Source organism: Manis javanica, chromosome 6 (genome assembly GCF_040802235.1).
Source record: "Manis javanica isolate MJ-LG chromosome 6, MJ_LKY, whole genome shotgun sequence".
Taxonomy (NCBI): domain Eukaryota; kingdom Metazoa; phylum Chordata; class Mammalia; order Pholidota; family Manidae; genus Manis; species Manis javanica.
This window is the reverse complement of record NC_133161.1, coordinates 65613540-65638919: the sequence shown is the minus strand read 5'-3', so window position 1 is coordinate 65638919 and position 25380 is coordinate 65613540. Positions and strand designations below refer to the sequence as shown.

Below are 25380 nucleotides of genomic sequence, written 5' to 3'. Positions count from 1 at the left end.
TACTTCTCCTCTCTGCCTATCCTTGCTACTTGGAGGTGGAGGTTTATTTTTCTCACATACAAAATAGTAACCCTTCCTGGGACCTGCCATGACAGTCACTATATGGAGTTTTTGCTTGATACCTTTGTGAATGAAACATTAGGTACAAAGGATAAAAGTCAGTAATATGTATGAATTTTAAACAAAATTTAAATTTAAAAAGTACTTAGGATGAGGATGTCATAAAAGCAGTTTAAGTGCCTTGCTCATTGATAAGTTTGGAGAAATAACACAACCCAGTACTAGAGAAATGTGTGAAGCTCAGGACTGATTACAGGGCTATTTCATCATCACCAATGATGTTTATGAAGTGCCTCCTTTTCTTCTTAGTCATTTTCAAAAATTTAATCATTATATCAAGGAAGGAAGGGAAAGAGGGAGGGAGGGAAAGAGGAAGAAAGGAATGAAAAAAGGGGGGACTGTCCATCATACTTTAAGATGGCCACAGATCCTTGGGAGTATTGTTTGTCTTAAATTGCCTGATAAGTACAATTATAGTTTTATTTCAGCACATCAACATGCTACTACATTCCTCCTTAGAACAAAAGACAGTTAACAAAGTGAATGTGGTGGGACAGTATAATTTAGCTTATATTTCCTGAGTTCTTAGGTACCAAGCACTGTGCTAAGTGCTTTAAAACCTTATTGCCAAAAGGTGGAACTTGAATGCCCATCAACAATGAATGGATAAACAAAATGAAGAGTACACATGCAGTAGAATATTATTCAGCCATAAAAAGTAATGAAGTTCTGATACATGCTACAAAATAAATGCACCTTAAAAATGTTATACTTAACTAAAGCCAGACACAAAAGGACAAATTTGCATTAGTCTACTTGTATGAAATATATATATAGGCAAATTTATAGACACAGCGAGTAGATTTGAAGTTATCAGGAACTTGGTGGAGGGTTGGGGTAGGTGAAGAAATGGCAGTTATTGCTTAATAAAGAGAGTTTCTGTTTGGGATGATGCAAAATTTTAGAAATAGATTAGTGGTACTGGTTATACCACATTGTGGATGTAGTTGACTTGTACACTTAAAAATGGTTAACAGCAAATTTTGTGTTATATATATTTTACCACAATAAAAAAATAGTGGGAAAATGCCATTATTAACCTAATTTGAAATCTGAGTATATCAGGAATGTCTAAACAAATAGGCGTTATATATTCTAACATAACAAGAAATCTAGGAGGATTATATGACATTGGTTCATGGTCTCGACAATATAATCTTCTCTTTGAGTCTCTCAGCTTTCCCTAATGATAGTGAGATGGCTACTGCTGCAACTCTACATATTGATTCCATGTTCAAGGTAGGAAGAAGAGAAGAAGGGAACACATCAGTCTAATCTTTTTCTTATATCAGGAAAAACAAAAGCTTTCCTCATATCCCAAATAAATTTCCACCTCTGTCTTGGGTGGAACTATGCCTCAGGCTATCCTTAGTTGCAAGGCAAGGGAGGCTGGCAAGTTGAATCGAGGTGGCCCCTGAACAATGCAGGAGTTAGGGGCATCCACACCCCACACAGTCATAAATTTGCATTTAGCTTTGGACTCCAAAAAACTTAACTACTGATAGGCTACTATTGACCAGTAGTCTTACAACAGTTGATTAACACATACTTTGTATTTATTGTATTATATGCTGTATTCTTACAATAAAATAAGCTAGAGAAAACATTTTCTCAAATTGTCACAAATCTCCAAAAGTTTTCTAATATATTTATTGAAAAAAATCTGCACATAGTTCAAAATGTGTATGTAGTTTAGACCCATGTTGTTTAGGGTGAACTGTGTTTAGCTTTTCCAGCCTCTACAGTTGAGGCAGCAAGAAGGTGGGTTGAAGTGTCTATTAAGAAATGAACACTATCTGGCACAATGACAAAATTGAGGAACAGAAAGGTTTAATCAGTTTTGTAGCCAGGCAGTTGACAGTTTATGGATAATTCTTTGTTGTGAGAGGCTGTCCACCATGCTTTGGCATATCCCTTAACATCCACTTATCAACGTCTTCCTTCAACAAATTAGGAAGAAGTTACCTACCTTTCTCTCCCTACGTGGAGAGATTGTGGAGATCAAATCAAATCATTCTTTGATACCTATTCCATGAAGACAGAATAAGGCATAGTCCCTACATGCATTACATTTACATTTGCTTACATTCGATTCGCTGACTATAGAATCTTTCTTATTTATTTCAAACCCTTTGCATAGTGCTTAGCACATAATAAACATTCAAAAAGTAACTGATTTTTCTTTTGTCTTGTTCTGTAATATAGCAATTTGAAATGCACCTGAACAATATATTGCTGACTGATGACCTTAGGAAAGTGGGTGCTCATTGTTGTCTGAGTATCTTATGTAGGTGATTTGTATCAAGAACTAGCTGTACCCCTGAATACACAATTTAGCTGTCTATTGATTTGGGGTAATAAAGTGTTCAGAAAATATCTGCTTTTTATAATGGGCAGATAGAGGTGGAAACGAGATGACTTTGAAAGTAACTGTTGTTTGTTCTCTTATCTGAAAATAACTGTACTCCTTAGTTAGGATTTCTTTGAGTTACTAAAGCTATAGATGAGGGTTTGGAGAGAGAGGATAAATAATTCTTCCAAGCTGTTAAAATATATGTGAGATATTACCATTAAGGAGTTACAAGAAAATAATCCACAGCTTTACTTTATGATTTCATATGACTGTAAAGCAAGTTCCTCATGGGATATAGCAGTCACTTTTATACTTACAGTGTTAGTTTAAAAATCACTATAACAACTACTAATAATGACTTTATTTGCTAGAAAGTCTTATATTCTACACTAAATTTTGGCCTAAGGAGCTGATATTACTACCATTATGTGAAGAGTCACAGGATAATCTTACAAAATGTTCATAGCTAAGCACTGGATTTTGTCTTCTCTGCAATGTACCAGATCCCTTAAAGAACTCCTTCTTTGCTTAAAGGCAGCTGGTATTTAATTTGAAGTTGTTGCTGGTCCCAACTATTTGACACGGATGTCTTACTACCTGTTAGCCATCATCTCAAAAACATAATTGAATATGTATATTCATCTCTTCTGAAACACCACTTTCCTTCCAGTCAACCTACTTCACCTCTTCTCCCATCCCCTTGTCATATTAATTTTATCATATATCAGTTTTTTAACTGCAAGAACGGAATTGCCTGACTATAAAGTTGAAAGCATAGAAGTCATAAACTGCTGGGCTAAAGTTCTCCCAACAATCCTAACTCCTATTACGGCCCCCTCTGCACACCCCAGTGCCCATTTCATAGCCCAGCTAGTCATCCCCACCCTTTATAGAAAAACAGTACTTTTTGGTTTCCTGGCTTTTACTTGATTGTGTTCAAGTGTTCCCTTTACCTTGGAATTTCTCATTTATTTTTGTTTCTTTCTACTTTATCCCTTTTATTCTAAGGAAGGTTAGAGATTATATATAGATTGAAAAATATGTATCCCCAAATTGAAATTCCTTTGAGTCTGAGGTAGGTTTTTTCAGACTGGGGTGAAACTCTTTGTCTAGATTTATTTATCCCTTGTGGTTGCTTGGATATTTTAAGGACTTCCCACATCTCTTCAACTGGCCTTTGGGATCCACTAGAATGAATAGAGATGCTCAGGAAATGTCTCTTAAATGAATGTAATAATAAATGCACCTTAAAGTATTTATTTTCTACCCATGTCTTATGTCACACACCATGCAACTGGGGTTCTGCCAGGTGGGTGCCAGCACCTGGATAGTATCATTCTGGTTAGGACTTCCTACAGGCATGGTATCAACCGAGCCAAAGAACAATTATTATTGTGTCTTATAAAATAGAACTTTACTGTAGCACATAAAGACAAATATATAAAGGAACATTTTATTTAATTAAAAGTCACAAAATAAAACCTACACTCCATATTATAAACACTCATTTTTTTCAAAAGTCACATGTAAAGCCAGGGCTAAAGAAATACATGTATCTAGGTATGGTCAAGTACCTCACCAGCATTCAGCTGTTCAGTCACTATAATCCAAATTCAGTATTTTCCTGGGCTTAAGTAGATCCCAGCTTAAATACAGAGCTTTCTGGGGCTTGTCCATGTTGTGAAGTTTTTGAGGAAGTTTCTAAAAAGCCTTACATTTCTCTCTAGTAAAAATGATCTTTTCTTGCTGGTTCTCAATTTAAATTGAGGAAGAAGCTTATTTGCCATTCCAGGAGTAAAGATCCATTTGCTTCCCTAAGTAGCTTTCTTCTCTAACCTAAAACATACAGAAAGAGAATGTCCAAAACAGAAAGAAAAAAAAAAGTGATAGCACTAAACCTAGTCACAAAGGACATTTTCACCACCACTTCCCAAATCCCCACAACCTCCCTGTGTCTACTCCGGCTTCTGTCTACCTTATTTTTAAGCTGTATCTCTTTTCTCAGAACCCTTTTTAAAAATAGAACACTCACTCTACACACCATTATAAATATTAAGTAGAAATAGGAGATTTTTTTTCACCCTCTACTGTCATGTTTATGGTGCATTTTACTTACCAGAGTTGTGTAATGACTTATGAAACTTAACACAGTTCCTTTTAAGGACATTAAAAACCTCTCTTTCCTAAGGAAGTGACACAAAATTCTCCCAAGTGATACTGTTTGGAAAGTATTCTAGAAGTTTAGTACTGAGGAAGCAACACCAACTGTTTGGCAGCTCGGACTGTGCTCCTCTGGAGAGGCAGCCTGTGTGCAGAGTCTGCAGAGCGGGACCCAGAGGAGCATCAGAAGCTCCTCCAGCCACTCAGACTCTTGGTGGGACGGGGGAGCTAAGAGAAGAGGAAGCGGAAACTGCGGTTGATTTCAGGCTCCTCTGGCTTGCCTCTTGTCTCTAGGCACAGCCCAGAGATGCTCCGGCAGGAGTGGGAGCAGCTGGACAGATTAAGAAAGACCTTTGTCCCTGCCATTTGCTAATAGACCAGATTTGGTGTGACAGATAACAACATAGACAGGCAGGACTTCAGGCAAGTCCAGAAAGATCTGAATATTCCAAAGTTTATTCTTGATTAGCCAGCTTTAGGTTTTAATTGTTTGGAATTTTTTAGACAGAAGTTAAGTGGATCTTCACCCTATGGATGTTTTGAGGAATGCATCACCTTTTCCTTACAATAAAACACCTAACTTTCATTGTAATAACACTAAATGCTTTTATTTCACTTCCTTTTTTCCTGTGAAGAAAGATCACCATTAAGAATGTCTACAAAGAAATAATGCAAATAACAAAATCTCTCAACATCTATTTTTATGTGCAGTTACAAACAGCCATGTGTTGTTGTTGTTTTTTCTCTTAATCGTTCTGAAAAAAATTTGTGACCAAGGATGATGTGGAAAACTTCAGTATTAAAAATAATGCTGTAATCCTAAGTAATCCAAAAGGGAAATTAATTTTTGCTTCGAAGGTGTTCACTAGCACAAACACTAAAATAATGAGTAAACTGGCTCTCCTGAGAAAATGCCAACTGTCACCTGCTGCTTCCCACTGGGCTCCAGGTGTAACAAGCCTCTCTCACTGCTCTAACTTCTGACTTGTGTCAGGAGACTTAAGAAGGACATCTCTTCAAGCAATTACACACAATCCATTGCACAGTTAGACTGCAGCTTCTCTCATTGTTAAGTCACTCAGCATTAGCCAGTTTCCTTACCGAGAGAAACTCTCATTGCTATTGAAAAATAATAATAGTAACACAAGGCAACTCAAAGAGCAAAGGATGTTTAAGGTGATGCCATCTCATCATACAGCCCTCTAGGGGCAGCCAATGTGATGAAGCACTATCTAAACCCATACAGAGACCAGTCCCTAGGGAATGGCTTTGTTGGAAATTCAGACAATGAAACAAATTAATAATTTCACTCTTGAACTTTATAGCAGATTTGGAAATATGTGTAATATCAATTTAAATTCATTTCCTGTAATGTTCCATATTATTATATAAAAGGTAGAAGTTGAAAAGAAGAAATAAAGGTCCTCAGCAACCCATTAAGTGAATAATCATTCACTGAAATATTGCAAGTTGACTTTGGAAAGGCCACTTACAGATCTGGCTTGTTGAAAGCACCTTTTTCTGTGGCCCCTTCCCTTCAAACTGACTTATCTCAATGTCTCCTACCATTTAAGGGGTGATACAGGCTCTGCCACTCCAAGCTGTGTGCCTCAACTCCCACCCATAAAATTCATAAATATCTTCATCTGTTAGTGTTTTTCAAGAGTAATAGCAGAAGTGGGCCATACTATGCACAATCTAAATATGGATTGGTTTAAAGGTTCACAGTTCCCCCAAAAGAAAATACCTCAGCATAACTATATCCAAACTAGTGTCATATTTGACTAAAACAATACCTGCTTTTGATAAGTGGAGTTACATGCCAGAAGATTTTTGGGGTAGAGGTTTGGGTAAGTGATAGCACTAAACCTAGGTACAGGTAGAGAATCAAAACCTGAATGGGAGAGAAAGTCAGAGGAGAAAACAAAACAAAACAAAACCTTCTAAGTACATTATCTTCCCTTGTAATGCTGACATGGAAATTAAAATTAAATTAAAGATATTAAAATGCCACTGGGGGAAAAAAAGCTATGAAAACTTTTCAAAAGGATATATAATGATTTGTATGGCCTAGTCATCTAAAAAGAACTTAAAGATATATGTATCTCTACACCAGCCTTCAAAATATCTAAATTGAAGTTTAGGACATTAACCCAAATATGTTAACTTTAAAAATACTTATCCTGAACAAAACTAATAAAATAGAAAATATCAGATAGAATTCAAGAAATCCCAAGGTTGCTTCTAGCAGCTATTCATAATTCTGTGGGAATGCTGGTATATCAGGTGTTTTTCTAATCCTTTTCATGATGACTTTATTGATTGCCTCTAGTTTTCCCTGTTGCTCTCCATGAACTATATTATTAATTTTGTGCTATGCTAGTAACTGTGTATGTTGACAGATTTCCTGAGGACTATTGATAAGCTCTGCCTACAAGGTATCCCACTTTTTCTCCCAGTTGGTGTATTCATGCAATTTATAACTTTAGCATATGAGTTAATTCAGTGGAGAGATTATTTAAAAGGCTGCTTAAGACGTAGTATAATTTGGATTAAGATAGCTAATCCAAGTCACTATAATCCTCCAGAAATTGTTTTTGTGTATAAATAAAAATAAATGTTCTTTGTGTACAATTATTTCAATCTTAAAGGCCATGCTTATTAGGGCATGTAGATTAGGATCCTATAGTTTCCTTTAGTGCTCCTAAGGTATTTTCCTGATAGGCATACCTATCTATATATTAAATTGTATTTATAATAGTTTTGATATAGGTGTGGATTTAGTGATGTATATATGTGGTTATACAGGATACATGTATACATACATAGACTTGGGTAAGTGTAGACATTAAAATAAAATTATAAACCTTGTTATAATGCAAACAATTACAGGTGGAATTTAATATGACATGTCTTTTAAAATGATGCCTGAAGAACAAATCTCAATAAATTTAAGATTGAAACCATATCAAGCATCTTTTCTGACCACAACAGTATGAAACTAGAAATCAATTGCAAAAAAAAAAAAAAAAAAAAACTGGGAAAAAAATCACAAACATGTGGAGGTTAAACAACATGCTACTAAACAACCAATGGGTCAATGACAAAATCAAAGAAGAAATAAAAAAAACACCTGGAAACTAATGAAAATAGCAACACAATGGTTCAAAAATCCTTAGGACACAACAAAAGCAGTTCTAAGTGGGATGTTTGTAGAGACACAGACCTACCTCGAGAAACAAGAAAAATCTTAAATAATTTAACCTTATACCTAAAGGAATTGGAAAAAAGAAGAAACAAAGGCTAAAATTAGTAGAAGGAAGGAAATAATAAAGATCAGAGCAGAAATAAATGAAAAGAGACATAAAAAAACAGTAGAAAAGATCAATGAAACAAAGAGCTGATTCTTCAAAAAGATTTAAAAAAAAATACAAACCTTTAGCCAGACTCATCAGGAAAAAAGAGAGAACTCAAATACATAAAATCAAAAATGAAAGGGGAAAAGCTACAACTAACACCACAGAAATACAAAGGATTATTACAGATTACTATGAAAAGTTACATGCCAACAAACTGGACAACCTAGAAGAAATGGATAAATTCCTATAAACATACAATCTTCCAAGACTGAACCAGGGAGAAATAGAAAATTTGAATGGATTGATTACTAGTGGCAAAATTTAATTGGTAATAAAAAAACTCCCAATGATTAAGAATTCCCAGACTAGATGGCTTCACAGATGAATTCTACCAAACATTTAAAGAAGAAGTAAAATCTATTAAAACTATTCCAAAAAACAGAAGATAAAGGAATGCTCCCAAGTTTGTTTTATGAGGCCAACATTAACCTGATAACAAAACCAAAAACATTACAAAAAATGAAAATTACTGAACAATAGCCCTGATAAACATAAATGCAGAAATCCTCTACAAAATATTAGCAAACTGAATTAAAAAATACATTAGCAGGATCATTCACCACAACCAGGGGGAATTTAATCCAGGGCTGCAGGGATGGTGCAATATCTGCAAATTAATCAATGTACTACATTAAACAAAAGGGAGGATCAAAACCATATGACCATCTTGCTGGTTGCAGAAAAAGCATTCAACAAAATTCAACATCCATTCATGATAAAAGCTTTCAACAAAGTAGTTATAGAGAGAATGATGTGCCTCAACATAATAAAGTCCATATATGACAAACCTACATCTAACAAAATACTCAGTGGTGAAAAGCTGAAAGCTTTTCCTCCAAGATCTGGATGTCAACTCTTACTGCTTTTTATTCAACATACTACTGGAAGTCTTAGCTACAGCAGTCAGAAAAGAAATTAAAAGCATTCAAATTAGAAAAAAAGAAGTAAAATAATTACTATTTGCAGATTACATGATACTATACACAGAAAACTCTAAAAGGCTTCACCAACTATTAAAATAATTGAATTCAGTAAAGTTGTAGGATGCAAAATCAAGATACAGAAATTTGCTGTATTTCTATATACTAATAATTACCTAGCAGAAAGAGAAATAAGAAAATGATCCCATTCACAATTGCATCAAAAATAATAAAATACCTAGGAATAAATTTAATAAAGGAGATGAAAGACCTGTACTCTGAAAACTAAAAGACATGATGAAAGGAATTGAAGGCTATACAAATAAATGGAAAGACATACTCTGCTCATGGATTGGAAGAAATAATATTGTTAAAATGTTCTACCCAAAGCAATCTACAGATTCAAAGCAATCCCTAACAAAATAGTAATGGTATTTTCCACAGATCTAGAAGAAATAATGTTAAAATTTGTATGAGAACAAAAGACCCCTAATAGCCAAAGTGATTTTGAGAAAGAAGAGCAATGATGGAGTTATCACATTTCCTCATTTCAAAGTATACTAAAAATTAATAGTAATTTAAACAATATGGTACTGGCTCAAAAATAGACACATAGACCAATGAAACAGAATAGAAAGTCCAGAAATAAGTCCAAGCATATACAGTCAATTAATTTATGATAAAGGAGCCAAGGATATACAACAAGGAAAGGACAGTCTCTTCAATAAATGGTGCTGGGAAAACTGAACAGCCATATGAAAAAGATGAAACTGGATCACTATCTTATGCATACACAGAAATCAACTCAAAGTAGATTAAAGACTTGAATGTAAGACCTGAAACCATAAACTTCTGGAAGAAAACAGATGATAACACTCTTGGACATCAACATTGGAAATTTTTTTCTGAATATGTCTCTCCAGCCAAGAGAAACAAAAGAGAAATAAAAAGTGGAAGTACATCAAACTAAAAAGCTTCTGACAGCAGAGGAAACCATCAACAAAACAAAAAGGCAAGCTACTTAGTGGGAGAATATATTTGCAAGTGATATATCCAGTAAGGAGTGGATATCCAAAACATATAAAGAATTCATACAACTCAGTACCAAAAAAAAAAAAAAGAATCTGATTAAAAAATAGGCAGAGGAACTGAACATTTTTCTAAAAACAAAATACAGATGGCCAAAAAACACATGAAAAGTTGCTCAATATCACTAATCATCAGGAAAATGTAAATCAAAACCACAATTAGATACAACCTCACACCAGTCAGAATGGCTAGTATCAAAAAGAAATAACAAGTGTTATCAAGGTTGTAGAGAAAAGGAGACCCTCATGAACAGTTGGTGGGAATGTAAACTGGTGCAGCCACTAAGGAAAACAGTATAGAGTTTCCTCAAAAAATTAAAAATAGAAATGCTATACAACCCAGTAATTCCACTTCTGGATATTTACCCAAAGAAATGAAAAACAGTAATTTGACAATATACATGCATTCTTGCATTCACTGAAGCATTATTTACAATAGCCAAGATATGGAAGCATCCTAAGTGTCCATTGACTGATGAATGGATAAAGAACATGGTACATACTCAGCCATAAATTGAATATTACTTAGCCATTAAAAAGGGTGAAATCTTGTCATTTTTGACAACCTGAATGGACCTAGAGGGTATTATGCTAAGTGAAATAAGTCGGAGAAAGACAAATACCATATGACCTCATTTGTATGTAGAATCTAAAAAAAAAACACACACACACACAGAAATTGACTCATAGAGAACAAACTGGTGGTTGCCATAGGGGAGGGAGGGGGAAGGATGGGTGAAATACATAAAGGGGATAAAGAGGTACAAACTTCCAATTATAAATAAGTCATGGGGATGAAAAGTACAGCATAGGGAATACAGTCAATATTATTATAATAATTGTATGGTGACAGATTATAAACATATTTACACATTGAGCATTTGTGATGTATATAATTGTCACATCACTATGTTGTACACCTGAGGTTACTATAATATTGTATATCAACTCTACTTAAAAAAAAGTCCGACCTAAAGAATAGAAGGACCTCTTGAAAAGATTACTGGATTGGACATAAAATATGGTTTCTAGTCTCCACTTTATCACAAGTTGGGTAAGTCACTTAGCCTTGGTCCCAGTTTCCTTACTTATAAATTGAAAATACAAAAATAATTATAGATACTTGACCCTTTAAATCATAATAGGGCACCTTATGCTGGGCAAACTGACATAGAATGGTCAGCACATGTGTTTTATTTATTGAACTTCACAGGTTAAGAATAGAGTTTCCACTTCCAACAGCAATAGCAGACAAAACACTCCCTGCTGGAAACCAATTAGATCCTAAATAAAACATCTGGTTTGTTGCTGGACTCCCTGGAAGTGGGTAAAATAATCCTCCTCTCCCCTGTCTCCCAATAAAAAGGAACAAGCTGAGTCAACACTGGAGCTCAGAGCAATGAGTAGCTAAGTGTGCTGAGACAGAAGCAAAAGAGAGAAACTGTTATACTGAGGAAAAATGGCAGTAGGATACTATAACTTGCGATTCTAGAGTCAACAGCAAGAAAGGGAACAGAGCCTAAAATTATACATTAAACCAGGACTCTCAAGGAGAGTGAGAGTGGCCCCAGGTTGGTAGTCTTCCTAGCTCCTAGAAGAAACCAACTAAATCTCCATAGGAAAGCATCCTACAGTGTACCCCATCAGATTCCCACAATTTACAATCAGTTCACAATCAAAGACTACCAAGCACACATAGGTAAGCCATCTATATTAGAAATGTTAGATATAGAATAGCTGCTTATGAAGTATTTAGTTAAAGCACGAAATCAAAAGAATGAGCAAACAACAGAAAGCTATCAGGAGTGATCAGGCAGTTCTGAAAAATAACCAAATGGAACCATCTAAATATAAAATATGTAAATGTTGAAAGAAAAAACAAAACATGTTTAAAAAAACAGATTAGTTACATCTGAAAGAGAATTAGTGAACTTAAGACAGAAGTGAATAAATTAACCAGAATACAATCCACAAAGAAAAAGGACTGGAAAAATATGAGAATAATGCAAAATAGTGAGGATAAAATGACAAGGTCTAACATAGATCAGAGCCATGCAAGAAGAAAATAAAGCTAATCAATGAGTAATAATAGCTGAGGAATTTTCAGAAATGCTGAAAGTTATTAATGCATAATTTCAGAAAGCACAGTATTCCCAATCAGGATAAATGAAAAGAAATCAATGCTTAGATATTACATAGTAGTGACTCTGCTGAGCAAGAAAGACAGAAGTATTTTAAGCAGCCAAAGAGGAAACACATCACAAAGATATAATCATTTATGGATAGCAGACTGTTCAACAGTAATAACAGAAAACAGAAGGCAATGGAATAATGTATTGAGGGGAAACAGCTAATAACTATCAAAGCTTGGAGTGAAATAGACATTACAGTTAAGTTCTGAGTGTTTATCATCAATATATTCACACTAAAAGAACCTTGAGTCTATAGTTTACTCCTTAGAAAAATAGTATTCTTTGAAGACAATTCAACTCAACATAAAAAGTTAGCAAACTTTGAGAAGAGAATTTTCTTTACATGAAAATGTATCTAGCAAAGCCTCAGTAAACATCATTTTTAATGATGAAAAGTTAGATGCATCCCATTTGAAATCAGAAACAGGACAAGTTCACCCACTAGCATGTTTTGATCACCATTAAAGCTGGAAGCTCTAGCCAGACAATAAGAAAAGCAAAGAAAGACATAAAAATTAGGAACAAACCCATCACTAGTTGCAGATACTATGATTATATACATAGAAAACCACAATCTAAAAACAACTTATTAGTAAGTCTACAAGAGTAAAGTGTCTGGCTCTAAGATCAATATACAAAAATCAATTGCTTTTCTAAACAATGGTCATAAATATTTTTAAGTGTTATATAAAAAAGGTACAATTTATACTTGTAACAAAAACAGGGTATTGGGAATAAATCTAAGAAAAGATATACAAGATTTAAATAGAAAAAATAAAACTTGATTGAAAGTCACTAGAGGCCTAAATAAATGAAAAGATGTACCATGTTTATGGATAACAATACTTAATATTGTAAAGATATATATATTCTCTCAATTTGACCTATAGATTTAAAACTCCAGCAGGATTTTTTATGGGGTGGGCAAGATAATTCTAAGCTTTGTATGGAGCAAATGGCTAAGAAAAACTAAGACTCCTAAAGAATCCAGTGTGACAACTTGTACCAGGTATGAAGACTTTCTATAAAGCTACAATAATGACGACAGTGTAATTTTGGCAGAGAAGTAGAAAAACTGACAAATGAAGAGTCACATAATGGAACAGAGAATAGACCAAACATATATGGAAACTTGATATATAATTGAGGTGGGATTGCGCATCAGTGGTGGTAAGGCAGGGCATAAGGGGAAGAGGGGATTGGGAGTGACTGCTAATAGGCATATGGTTTCTTTGGGGGTGATGAGAATACTCTAGAAGACGGTGATGGCCACCCAACTTTAAATACACTGAAAGCTGTTGAACTATGTACTTCAAATGGGTGAACTTTATGGCATGTAAATCATATATAGCAATGTTCTTAGAAAATGAGTGCTCTATAGTAACATAAAACAACAGGGATGAATCTTTTAAAATATTAAATTGAATGAAAAAAAATCCCAAAGATTATATATAGCATGATATCATTTTTATATAACTCAAACACAAACAAAATGAAGTATTATTTATGAACAAAACTATTTGGAATACTGCAAAGAAAGGATAAACATACAGGAGAGTTGCTACCTCAGAGGAAGGAGAGGTAAATGGAACAGGAGAGGAATGCAAAGGTAGATGCAAAGATATTGGTGATTCTTTTAGTTCTTGAGTGATTATTTTAAAGTTTTTATTTTAATTATTCATAATTTACATATTTTATATTTAATATTTTGAATGTATGAAATGTTATATTACAAAGATAATAAAATAAAATGCCTTTAAAATAAATAAAAATTAAGGCACGTATAAAGGAAGAAATCAGACTAAACCCAAACTTCCCCACACTACCCTTAAAACCAAAAACAGTGAAGCAATGTTTAGAAAGTTCTGAAGAAAAGAATGCATGAAACTTGAAAATTTTAAACCAAAGCAAGTTATCCCCCTAGGATAAATGCAGCAGATAGATAGTAAGCATGAAGGTATGTAAAGAAATCAAAATCCATGAGCTTTTCTTGAAATAAAAGATAAATTTCAAACTGTATGACAAAATCTAAGCAACCAAGTGTATAACTCAAAGTAAAACATGCACAAGTGAAGCATCCATAACAAAAAGATCATGTGGTAAGCATAAGATCATTTATAATAGAATCGAGAAAGAACAACTATTTGAATTATAGTTTCATTCCAAGATATAAATGTTGGAAACCCAAGAATTGTAAAGAATAATATAATAACAAAAAATGGACTTAGCAGAAAGGTGGAAAGAAGTGAAATGGTGTCTGTTTTCTCAGATTTCATGAGGAAGTCAACAAATACCACTCAAAACTGAAACAGAATTTTAAAAATATATTGACTCTACCTCAATGTTTGTCACTGAGGGAATAACTGACACTTAGGGTCAGCATGGCTTTGATACTAGCACTTTTCTACACATTGTAAGATGTTTGGTATCTCTGGAGCCCAGGCACTTGAATGCCAGGATCACCCTACTTATTGTCTCCTCCAAAAACATGTCCATGCATTTCTAAATACACCCTAAGGACTTAGTGCTATCGTCAACTGAGAAGTACTGCTCTAGCCAATTAAAGTTTTCCATAGTATTTTTTCCTCTTAAATTTAGAGCAATGTTAGAGAATTATAGTCTTTAGATTTAAAATCACAAAAGGGATCATTTACCTGAAATTCATTCAATTTCATGTTGGTGGCCCTTTCTTCTATTAAATTAGAATAAAAATAAATTTAATATAGAATAAGCCTTCTCATCTAATGCAACTATGTGTGAGTTCACAAAAGATATTTATTGAAACCAGGAATCTGAAAAAATATATGTACTTTGCATATTTTATTTTTTATTGTGATAAAAATAGTTTACCATTTTAACTAATTTAAAGTGTATTCTGTGATTACTGATATATTCACAATGTTGTACAATTATCACCTCTTTCCATCTCCAGAACTTTTCATTTTCCCAGCTGCATATTTTATTTTAACATAAACTATATATAGTTTATAGATATATAGTCATTTGCCAATCTTTTGATTTGGAGCCAAGATGTTTTCTTTGAGAGTAGTCCCCTGATTGGAATTCCCCCTGGCCTTCTTTTTTGCATGAATGGCACCAATAATGTACTCTCAGGATTTCCAGATTCAGTATCTTTAAAATGAAACAAGAACTGAAAGACATTTGAGAAAGATCTGAGGGCAGAATCCTGCTAGATTCTCCCTCTACCTCCCAGCATTTTACTATGGTTACGCTCACACCTAATTTGAAAGTAAATTTTGAACTACCTTACGTCTATCCAGTCTTCATAACAAACTCAACCTAGTCTTTATGAAAGCAAGTTATTCTTCTTGCATTGGTATTTTATCAGGTTTCATAAAATTTAATTAAGTTACATGATTTTAAAGTGTAGGATCAAACACAATTGCCTTCTGGGAAGTATCCAGCTGAACTGATGGGAACACAAGTACAGTGTCATCTAGAGAGCTGTCTGCTTACTGTATTTAATTAAAGGATGTCACTTACAAAGTGATCTGGCAAGTTGGATATTATGTCAAATTAAAAATACTATGTATATCTGTGATGGCCTAGTTGTTTGGTCAAATTTATTCTGGATATGTGTGTTAGCATGTTTCTCAATGATATTAACATTTGAATGGGTAGACTGAGTAAAACAGATTGCCCTTCCTAATGTGGATGGGTCTCATCCAATCAATTGAAGACATAAATAGAACAAAATGGCTGAGTAAAGAGAACTCTTCTTGTCTGACTGCTCTGAGCTGGGGCACCAGATTTTTAGGTCTTTGGACTTGAACTGAAATATCAGCTCTTCTTGGGTGTCCAGCCTGCTGGCTTTTAGACTGGAGTACGTTGGCTCCCTGGGTTCCCTAGCTTACTGACTATAGATTTTGGGACTTCTCAGCCTCCATAAACAAGTGAGCCAATTTCTTGTAATAAATCTCTTTTTAAATACACGCACATACACAAACACACACATCCTACTGGTTCTGCTGCTCTGGAGAATCCTAATACAATACATGACAACTAAATGTAATGTGGATCTTGGCTCAGAATGAGGAAATCAGTGGAAAAACCGATGAAATTCAAATGAAGTCTTCAATGTAGCTGATGGTAATGCACCCATGTTGGATCCTTAGTTGTGTTAGATATACCATAGTAATGTAAGACATTAACAGTGGAGGAAGTTGGGTGAGAGGTATGTAAGAATATTCTGTACTGTCTTTGCAACATGCATTCTGTTCCAGTGCTAGTAATCTTTACTTTGGGGGATTCTTTCCTTGTACCATTCTGGATTGCCTGAATTTTTCAAGAATAATAATGGATGGATGTATTATTTCAATAAAATGATAGTTATTCTTTAAAATATTTCAGTCTGTCTGACAAGCTAACTTCTAGAAATCATACAAATTCTAAAAGCATTATGATGTTTGAGTTAGTGCTACTTTTTCGTAATGTGGTTTCATCTGTTAATCCTCTCCTTGAGGATCCAAAGATGATTTTAAGATGAGGCTCCAGGATTCATACTAGGCCACAGAATTAGAAAAATCACTAGGTCATGTTAGTGTAAGAATATGTTGTTCCTGAGCCATACACAGCCTAATGGTTTATGTCTCTGTCTTACTTCTGCTTTTTGCCAACTGTACGCATCATGAGGGAAGGAAAGGCTTTTACAGTTCTGTGGTTCTGTTCAGGGGAGCAGTGGCAGATTAAAGAACTTGCAGGGGTCTGTCTGTCTCTTCCAATCAAAGCAGAGCTTGTCACTGAGTAATTGGATGGATTAAAATACAAATTCCTAAATGTTCTAGTACAAATAAAATCATTTAATATTCAGTCTCTATACTCTTACTTATCTTTGTTCTCTTCATCCTGTCTCTCTCTCTCCTGCCATCCAACCTCTCCCTTTGGACTATTAGATACTCATTGTAAATCATCAAGGGAGCCATTGCTTTTTCTTTTTTCACCAAGACTGTGAGCCCTTTGCAGACAGAGAGAGCATCATCATTGCCATGTCCCCGTCTAGCACAGTTCTCACCCATCAATCTCTTGAGAGCTGCTGAATGAATGACTTCAGGATGGGAGGTGGTGGTGATGTGTATGAGCCAAGCCATAGGCAACCTTTCGGGTTCCCCACTTCCTCCCACTCAGATGAAATTCTCTTTCCTTTCTATTGTTTTTCTTTCTCATCCTTTTTTCTTCTCATAATATAGCTAAAGGCATAGTACCTTTATATTGCTCCTTCTCAATGTGCAAACTCTAGGATCATTCTGCTCCTTGCAGGAGGCCAAGACTTTCACTTATGTTTCTTAGAAAATAGTAATCCATGCCAGCGGTTCTCAAACTCTGTCAGGGATCAGAATCACCTGGAGGGCTTGCTAAAATGCAGCGTGCTGGACCCACCCTCAGAGGCGCTCATTCAGTAGGCTGGGGCAGGACTGATGCTGACCCGGCTGCTGGTCCAGAGACCACACTCTGAGAATCACTTATCTAAATGCCTCGGAAGTCCTAGCCAGTTGTCTAATCCCCTGTACCAGGCAGAAAAAAGAGAGGGAGGTAGTCATTGTCTAGAACTTAACCATGAAATAAAAATAACAGGAGGGATATGCATATTTTGTTTTCAATCCAAGGAGTAAAGACTTTTTAATAATCATGATTCGTTAATTCAAATCACTCCATAGACCATAAGTTAAAACTAACACCAAGAAAAGACTATTGATATTTCTATCAGAGTACATAAGAAGGTTAATTATGGTGTGCACATCTTAAAGATCTCCTTGCTGTGTGAGCCATCTCCAGAAATACTTGCCATAGAACTGAAATAGAAATGATTGTATGAGTAAATTATCACCCACACTCCTTGCATGCATCATTTCATAGCGCAAGCCTTTTCTCTTTTCAAGGAATAATGGTTTTACATTTTACTTTGTGACGGCACTCTAATTGCTAAATATAATAGGGGCATTATGCTACAAAGTTAAAAGATTCCAAGTGAAAAGATAAGTCAAATATAGTAATCTCATCCAGCCAATGATTCTTTACAGTGTGTTCTTCTTCTCAGCTGTCCCCCCAGTTCTAAACTCTCACAGCATGATTGAAACTGAACACCATGGCAGAAAAAAGCTGAAAGGGGTCCTGGAATTCACTGAGTCCAGGTGTTTGAAACTATGACCCACTGGCCAAATCTGGCCCACTGCCTGTTTTTGTAAGTAAGATTTTATTGGAGAACAGGTAGCTTATTTGTTTATATATTTGTATGGCTGTTTTCACACTACGATGAGAATTAAGTAGTTGCAACACAGACTATGTGGTCCAAAAATATTTACTATCTTACCCTTCAGCAAAAAGTTTGCTGACCCCTGCTCTAGTCCAACTTGCTTATTTGGCAGGTGAGGACATTTATCCCAAGAGAGAGAGAGAAAGGAGTAGCCCAGGGTTAGACACTCAAACAGAAACAGGATTGCAGAATGCCAGCCATCATCCTCAGTAGCTCCCATAAGAGCTTTGGTCTCTTCAGAGTCAAAGCTGTCCTTCATGTATTAAAGAAAGGAACATTGGGGTAAGTTTGCATCTCATTACACTTTTCAAAGAGCCCTCCATATGACAAACCCCAAAAGAATAGTGTGACAGAAATGTGCTCTGATGTTAATCCAAATGTATAAATGGCATCATTTTTTTCATTCGTGTGCAAAACACATTAGCAGCCTAACATTTATAGCTTGATTCTAGTAATGAAAAAGTCCTGTTTCACTGAGCAGACAATTGTTAGGATCATCTTGTCTTTCAGAAAATACACTAACATTCTGTCGTGTAGTATTCTCCACAGTGTCCAGAGCTCAGGAGAACGTGCCTGATGGTGTGAATTCTTATTTTTTCAAGTTACCAGATTCACCAAATTGACAGAACGATACGACTAAGAGACAGAAAGAGAGTGTGTGTGTGTACATAGGTGTTTTTACATAATTTAGACATCTATGTCTAAAGTGAAATTATGGGACGCTAGGTTTCAGTGGTTCCCAATCTCTTATTTGTATGTTAAGGAAAATATATCTATTCTGTTAGACATAATATATATGTCTGTTCTACAAATGAACCCAAATTCTATAGGTAAGTGCACAGAGTTGTGCAATGAATTGAAGTGTTTTCACCCAAAAGACCATTATTTTATATGTCTATTCATCAGTGCTGTACTGGGTATCTCCTCTGTGCCAGGAACTCACTGTGCTAAGACCAATAATACACAATGAGAGTAAGAGGATCTCACTGTCTGGTGCAGGTGATCATCAACTGAAGACACACAGTACAATATCCCTGAAAGTCCTGCCATGGGGAGAGCACTGGGAGAGAATCTGAGCAGAGCCCTGAAAGATGAACAAGGGTTTGCCAAGCAGCTATGCAACTTCCAGAGGAATGAAATGCAATTGTCATGTTAGCTCTCATGGGAGACTCTTGATTCCTCATTCTTACTTAAATGTTCCCCCCTTTGTGTTTCCATAGCATACACCTGTCATGGAACCTTTCCCTCTGCCTGGCCCTCTTTAAATGAATGATGAGTCAGTGAATGAATGATGAGTGAGTGAACACACAAAAGGCAGCAGTGTGAACCTCTATGGTTATTCAGGGAACTGTTTATGTAGCTAGAAGATAGGGCATGGAAGGGGAGACAGCTGACTGGGAGAAAAGGCTGAAGAGGTAGATCAGGGTGAGATTATAGAGGACCCTGTAGATCACCCTAGGAATTTGGACTGTGTTGATTATTTCAGCAATTCTCTTGGGGGCCTACTAAATGCCAATCCTGTGTTAGGTTCTGGAGGTACATGATATGGCACCTGCCCTTGAGGAGCTTCCAGTTTCACTGAAACAATATTAATCATGGGTACCCAAGGGCTTTGGACGCAGACTGCCTGGCTTCTAGTTTTTATTTACCCTTCACTAGCTATGTAGCCTTCAATTTCTCAGGACAGTTTCCTTATCTGTAAAACTGTAGTAATAATAGCACCTACTCATAGTTGTTTGATAACTAAAATGAGATGATATATATAAAACTGCCTGACACATAGGAAGTACTAAATAAATATTAGACACTCTATTATTGGAGAAAAGAGATGTTGAGCAAAGAATTTAAAGTGTGTTGGAGAGCTAGAGAAGGTGAGGCCCAGAGGGCAATGAGAGCAGTGGTGGTGGATGGTGGGCAGAGGGGCAGCCAAGGTGATCTGGAGATTCTAGGAGGGCCTATTTAGGGGAAGAATGGGTGGAAAGATGTTGCAGGGTGAGGAACACCTTGTGAGAAGGGAAGAGACCTTTGAGAGAGTGAAGAAAGGTCACCAGTCTGCATTCAGCTTATCTAGTGAGAGGTTGGAGCTGATGCTAGAGCGGCCCAGCTCATGGAGGGCCTTATGAGTCATGGTAAGATTTGCAGCTTTGTCCCAAGTTAAGGGGTGTGAATGAAAGGATTAAGTATGGGAATGACATTATTGGAATTTTTTTAAAAAAAAAAAAACAAGAGGACAGATTCAAGAGAATATAGGAATTGAATTAATTGCTAACTGACTAGATACAAAGTATGAGAAAAAGAAAGGTGGAAGATGTCTCCTGGATTTCTGGATTAAGCCCTTGAATAGACAGTTTGCCATTTACTCAGATAGGAATATGAGAGGAAGAGCAGACATTCAAGGTCAAAAGATGAGAGCTGCTGAAGTTGTGCTACCAGCATTGGGGAGGGAGCTCAGAGCATCTGAGCATAAGAACCCGGGCATGCATGAGGTTGCCAAGAAAGTGTATAAAGTGAGAAGACAGCCAAGATGGAATTCTGAGAGTAAAGGAGTAATGCAGAGGAGACAGAGCAGATGATCAAACAGGTCAGTTAGAAACTAGGAGATGTGGATATCAGAGAAACCAATAGAGGAGAAAGGAAGGGAAAGGCAGATATGATTAGCATCATCAAATGTCTCATATTTTAATGACTTAAAATGGTCAACTGGATTTGGCAATTAGGATATCTCTGAACAGGATCATCGAAAAGTCTGCTAGACCCTGAACATGTGGATTTTTGGAGAACATACCCCATGTTATAGCAAACATTAAAATGCACCAAATTCCATGTTAAATTTTTACCTCATAAAAAAATACAGTAGATTAAAATTTTTTCCTTTAAAATTATTACTAATTAAAATTTCCTAGTTTTCCTTTTGTATATAAGCCAATCAATTTTTCTGTACATTTCAAACATTTTATAGGTTCTTAAAATCCCAGAGAATCTAAGCTCTTATGATGTCCACATTCAGAAAAGGCTACAGTGGGTTATGGAGTGAGCAAAGAAGCAAAGACAAGTCGGAATGAAAGAGAAAGAGAAAGGCAAAGAAGGGCCTAGAGTCCAGGAAGGGTGTGATTTATTTATGATTAGAGCTTTTCATACAGTTTGGAAGAAAAAAGTAGCAAAACAAAAAAGTTAATGATGTAGAAGAGAGTAGAAATATTTTATAAAAATGCCACTCAAGGAGACAGCAGATAGCAAGGGTTCCAGAACATAAGTAGGACTCACCTTCTTGAAAGTCCCTCTTTCTCTGAGTACAGATGGACAATATGGGTAGACAGATGTTTATACCCTATAGCAATTATTACTAACGAATGTTAAAATGAAGACAAACAAGTAACTCATCATTGTTCTTCTAAAAATCAGAGAACACACAAGAGTGGCTCTTGGAGGTTACAGCAATTAACAACTCTGTTTCATAAATAATCCCAAAGTACTCTGTGATGTAGAGTGCTATACAGATGCCTTTTGGGGTTTTGCTCTGGTTCTTTTATGAGCCAAGAAGAAACAAGTACTTCATGGCAGTAAAATGCCCACCTGTGTCAAGCAAATTGACTTTTCAAAGGCCCCATCTGATAGATTAGTTGATTTACACAGAGAAAGTAAAAGGTATATGGAAAGTGCATTAACTCTTTGGGGCCACTGGGGCAACATTAGTGAATCATTGGTACAGTAGTAAATAGTTCCCCTAATGGCCCCAAAGAGTAAATGCATCCCTCAACAAGTCTCAGATGGTCCCAGGTGGTCATTTGTCCTCTGAGATTCAGAGTGATTATGAGGGTTTTTCAAGAGCTGGGTCAGGGGCCCAAATTCCCACCTTATTACAGTTAAGGAAACGAATTTTATTCTAGGCCACATGGCCAGTTAATGACAGAGTTTAGATTAGATATTAGCCAGCTGAAGTGTTAGCTAGTAAGCAGCACTTCTGTTCTGATACCAGTGTTCCAGTGATCATCTCAATAAATGCTTGTCATTCAAAATGTAATTGTTCAGTGAAATACTCCGTATCTGTTCCCATGAAGTAGGCAAGTGGTTCCCCTAAGACGGTACTGAATGATCTTTTGCAAAAATGTTATTTTAGTTGTAGCTTTTTGTTGATAGATGTTGTCAGTTACAGAAATATAAATGAAAACTCAAGTTAATAAAGGAGGGGATCTTTTCATAATAGATATTACGAGTAGGTCCCAAGTGTGTGAGTGTGTTAAGCAGATTGATGATTGAGTGAAATGCATCATCTTTGGGAGTGTTGTTGGAGGAAGCTTGAATGTTTCAGAGTTGTGAAAGATCTTCTCAGAGATCCTCATCTCAAGGGCCCTTACTCCACAAATGAAAAAATCTGCGCCAGAGTGGCCCAGCCAGGCCTTTTACCTTAAAGCTTACAAAGAAAACCCAGTTACCTGAAGGCAACAAGGAAAGGGGGCCGGGGGCTCTTAGGATCTCAAGCTGGATGCCAGTTCCAGAGAAAGATAGCACTGCTTATATGGTCATTATTATGAGTCAGGTTAATTATCAAAAAGGCTGCCAATTTTTACAAACACTCAGTTATGAGGCCCTCTCCTCCTTCAAAGTGAATAGGGAAATACGTAGAAAAGAAAAGCAAGAAAACAAATGAGAGTTTGTTAAGTTAACAAATGAAAAGAGTATAAAATTTGAGACAAGGAAGTTCCATTCCAGGGCTTATCCTTCTCTATTCTTCTCAAAGCTTACTTGCATGGCCAAGGGATTTTAGGAATTTTGTGATCAGATGCCCAATTATGAATTTTCTAGAAAGATAGCTGTAAGAATAAATTATACTCTGTGAGCACAATTAAATCTTGATTATTTTGTTCCCTAGTATATTATGAATGTGTTATTATACAGCTTACATAGAAGAGAAGCAGCCTGTGTAATTTTTGCCTAAAATGGCAGTTTTTTGGTCAGTGGACCAAGAATGAGGGCAGTTCAGGGTTCTGAGATTGCATGCAATGGGACATTGGTTTTGTTTGTTTTGTTTTGTCTTGCCTTTGGTGACTAGATGTAGGATGTTAAGTGCCAAAACAGCCCTGTTGATTTTAATCAAGAGTAGAACTTCCCTGTTGATGTCTTGGCTGAGTTCAGTGAGTTTTGCAAACATAGAAAAGCAGACTTGTAAAGGCAGAAGGGTGGCTCAAAGAGGAAACGCAGCTTTCTTGCCTAAACAAGAGATGCATGTGATTATTGATCGAAATAAATCTAAGGGTCAAATAATTATAATTATGTTAATCTCTCTTGGGATTTGGGACTCCTCTAATATCAATAAATTAAGAATCACTATTAGCAAATTCATCAATTAATAATAACCCCTGCAGTATGTGTAATCTCACACTTTACAAACTGCTTTCACCTCTTATGACTCCATTTGATGTTCTCAACAAATGTGACATGGCCAGGGCAAGTATCATTAACCTCATTTAACAGATAATCAAGTTGAAGCTGCAAATATTCCAGAGCTCTTTCTATAGACAACACTGCCTCTAAGGTCCTCTTGGCAGTTCCTTAGTGATGAGTAATAACTGCTTGGCTCAAGTAAGGGTTGAGCCTTCAAGGACAACTGTCATTTAATATAAATGTTGACTGACAATGTGCCCACCCTGCTCTGGAAACATAAGAAGGGTGCCGCTGATAATAAGTCTTTGTGAAATTGAAGCAGGCTACCTTTTTCTAGCAATAAAGATTGAAATAAAAGAAGGAGAGTACAGATTAAACATGTTTTCAGTCGATGGTAGGAATATAAAGGGTATGAATGACTTTGTTAATAGTCCTTCCCACTCACTTGGCTGGATGCCCAGTTACCAGCCAATGAGTTTGGGTGTTGGCCATAACATTAACCTATTTCTCCAAAAGCCATTTTCATTTCATACTTGAGTTAGGCTACCCAAGTTGGGCAGTGCCTTCCTACCAGCCAGGCGGAGGTTCTGAAAGCCTCCAAATTAGCACTACCTAGGAATCTATATTCTTTGCACGCCAGCTGTTGTGCCCCTTTGGTTCCCCAACCTGCACAAGGTACATTACTCAACAAGAGAGTTTTTCTTTCTGTTTCACCAAATGCAGCTGCGCAATCATTCTGAGAGCTCCGGCTCTCAGAATCGACCACGTAAATGACCTCCCCAGGTCCAAGGTCTGAAAAAATTAGTTTTTCATAATGACAATGAAAAGCCACAATATTTGTACTTCTTTTTTTTTCAGTCTTCTGAAAGTCTCCTTCCTTCCTCCAGCAACCTCACAAATGGCACCAGTCATTGTGGGAAGCGTTTTTTTCAGCTGGGGTAGGTTTGTAGAAAAAATTTTGTTCCAAAACCATAAATAAGTAATGAAATATATTGGCTCATTCTGAAAAAGCCCACCAAATGTCGTTTCTTATATTTACTTTAAAATTTTTCCCTGGTACTTAAGAATTTTTGGACTGTATATCTTCTCAAGCATTACTTTTATCTTCTGCAGCCATTTCCTATAAAATGTACCTGTCTCATAGCAAGAACACCAAACTGAAATACTCAGGTGAAGAAATGTTTTCTTCTTCCCTCACTTACATTTATGTGCACTGATGCTCACTGGAGTACAATTAAGGAACTGTGAACCTTTAGACGTTTTAGAAAATCTGTTCTTATTAAAATGGAGAATTTTTAGCCTTCATTCAATATTACAATAACTGGAAGTTCCAAGGATATATAAAAGATCAATACTTGCATGTACTTCTCTTACATGCAAGTCAGACTCCCATAATAAGCTTATACTACAGCTCTTTAAAAATGTCAAAAATTTTATCACATCTAAGAAAAATGTGTGATTTTCCATGCAAACTG

At 36.0% G+C, this 25380-nt stretch overlaps 1 protein-coding gene and 1 long non-coding RNA gene across 2 annotated transcripts in view; one reads left to right on the top strand and one right to left on the bottom strand.

Moving 5' to 3' along the window:
- Positions 1 to 25380, bottom strand: part of LOC118972658 (uncharacterized) — a 134162-nt gene that overhangs the window by 63095 nt on the left and 45687 nt on the right. The window lies entirely within an intron of this gene.
- Positions 1 to 25380, top strand: part of UMAD1 (UBAP1-MVB12-associated (UMA) domain containing 1) — a 257771-nt gene extending 232391 nt beyond the window's left edge. Inside the window, exon 6 of the mRNA XM_073238786.1 lies at positions 1 to 25380. This exon is cut by the window's left edge and continues 5902 nt beyond it. The gene's annotated coding sequence lies outside the window, so the exon portion shown is untranslated.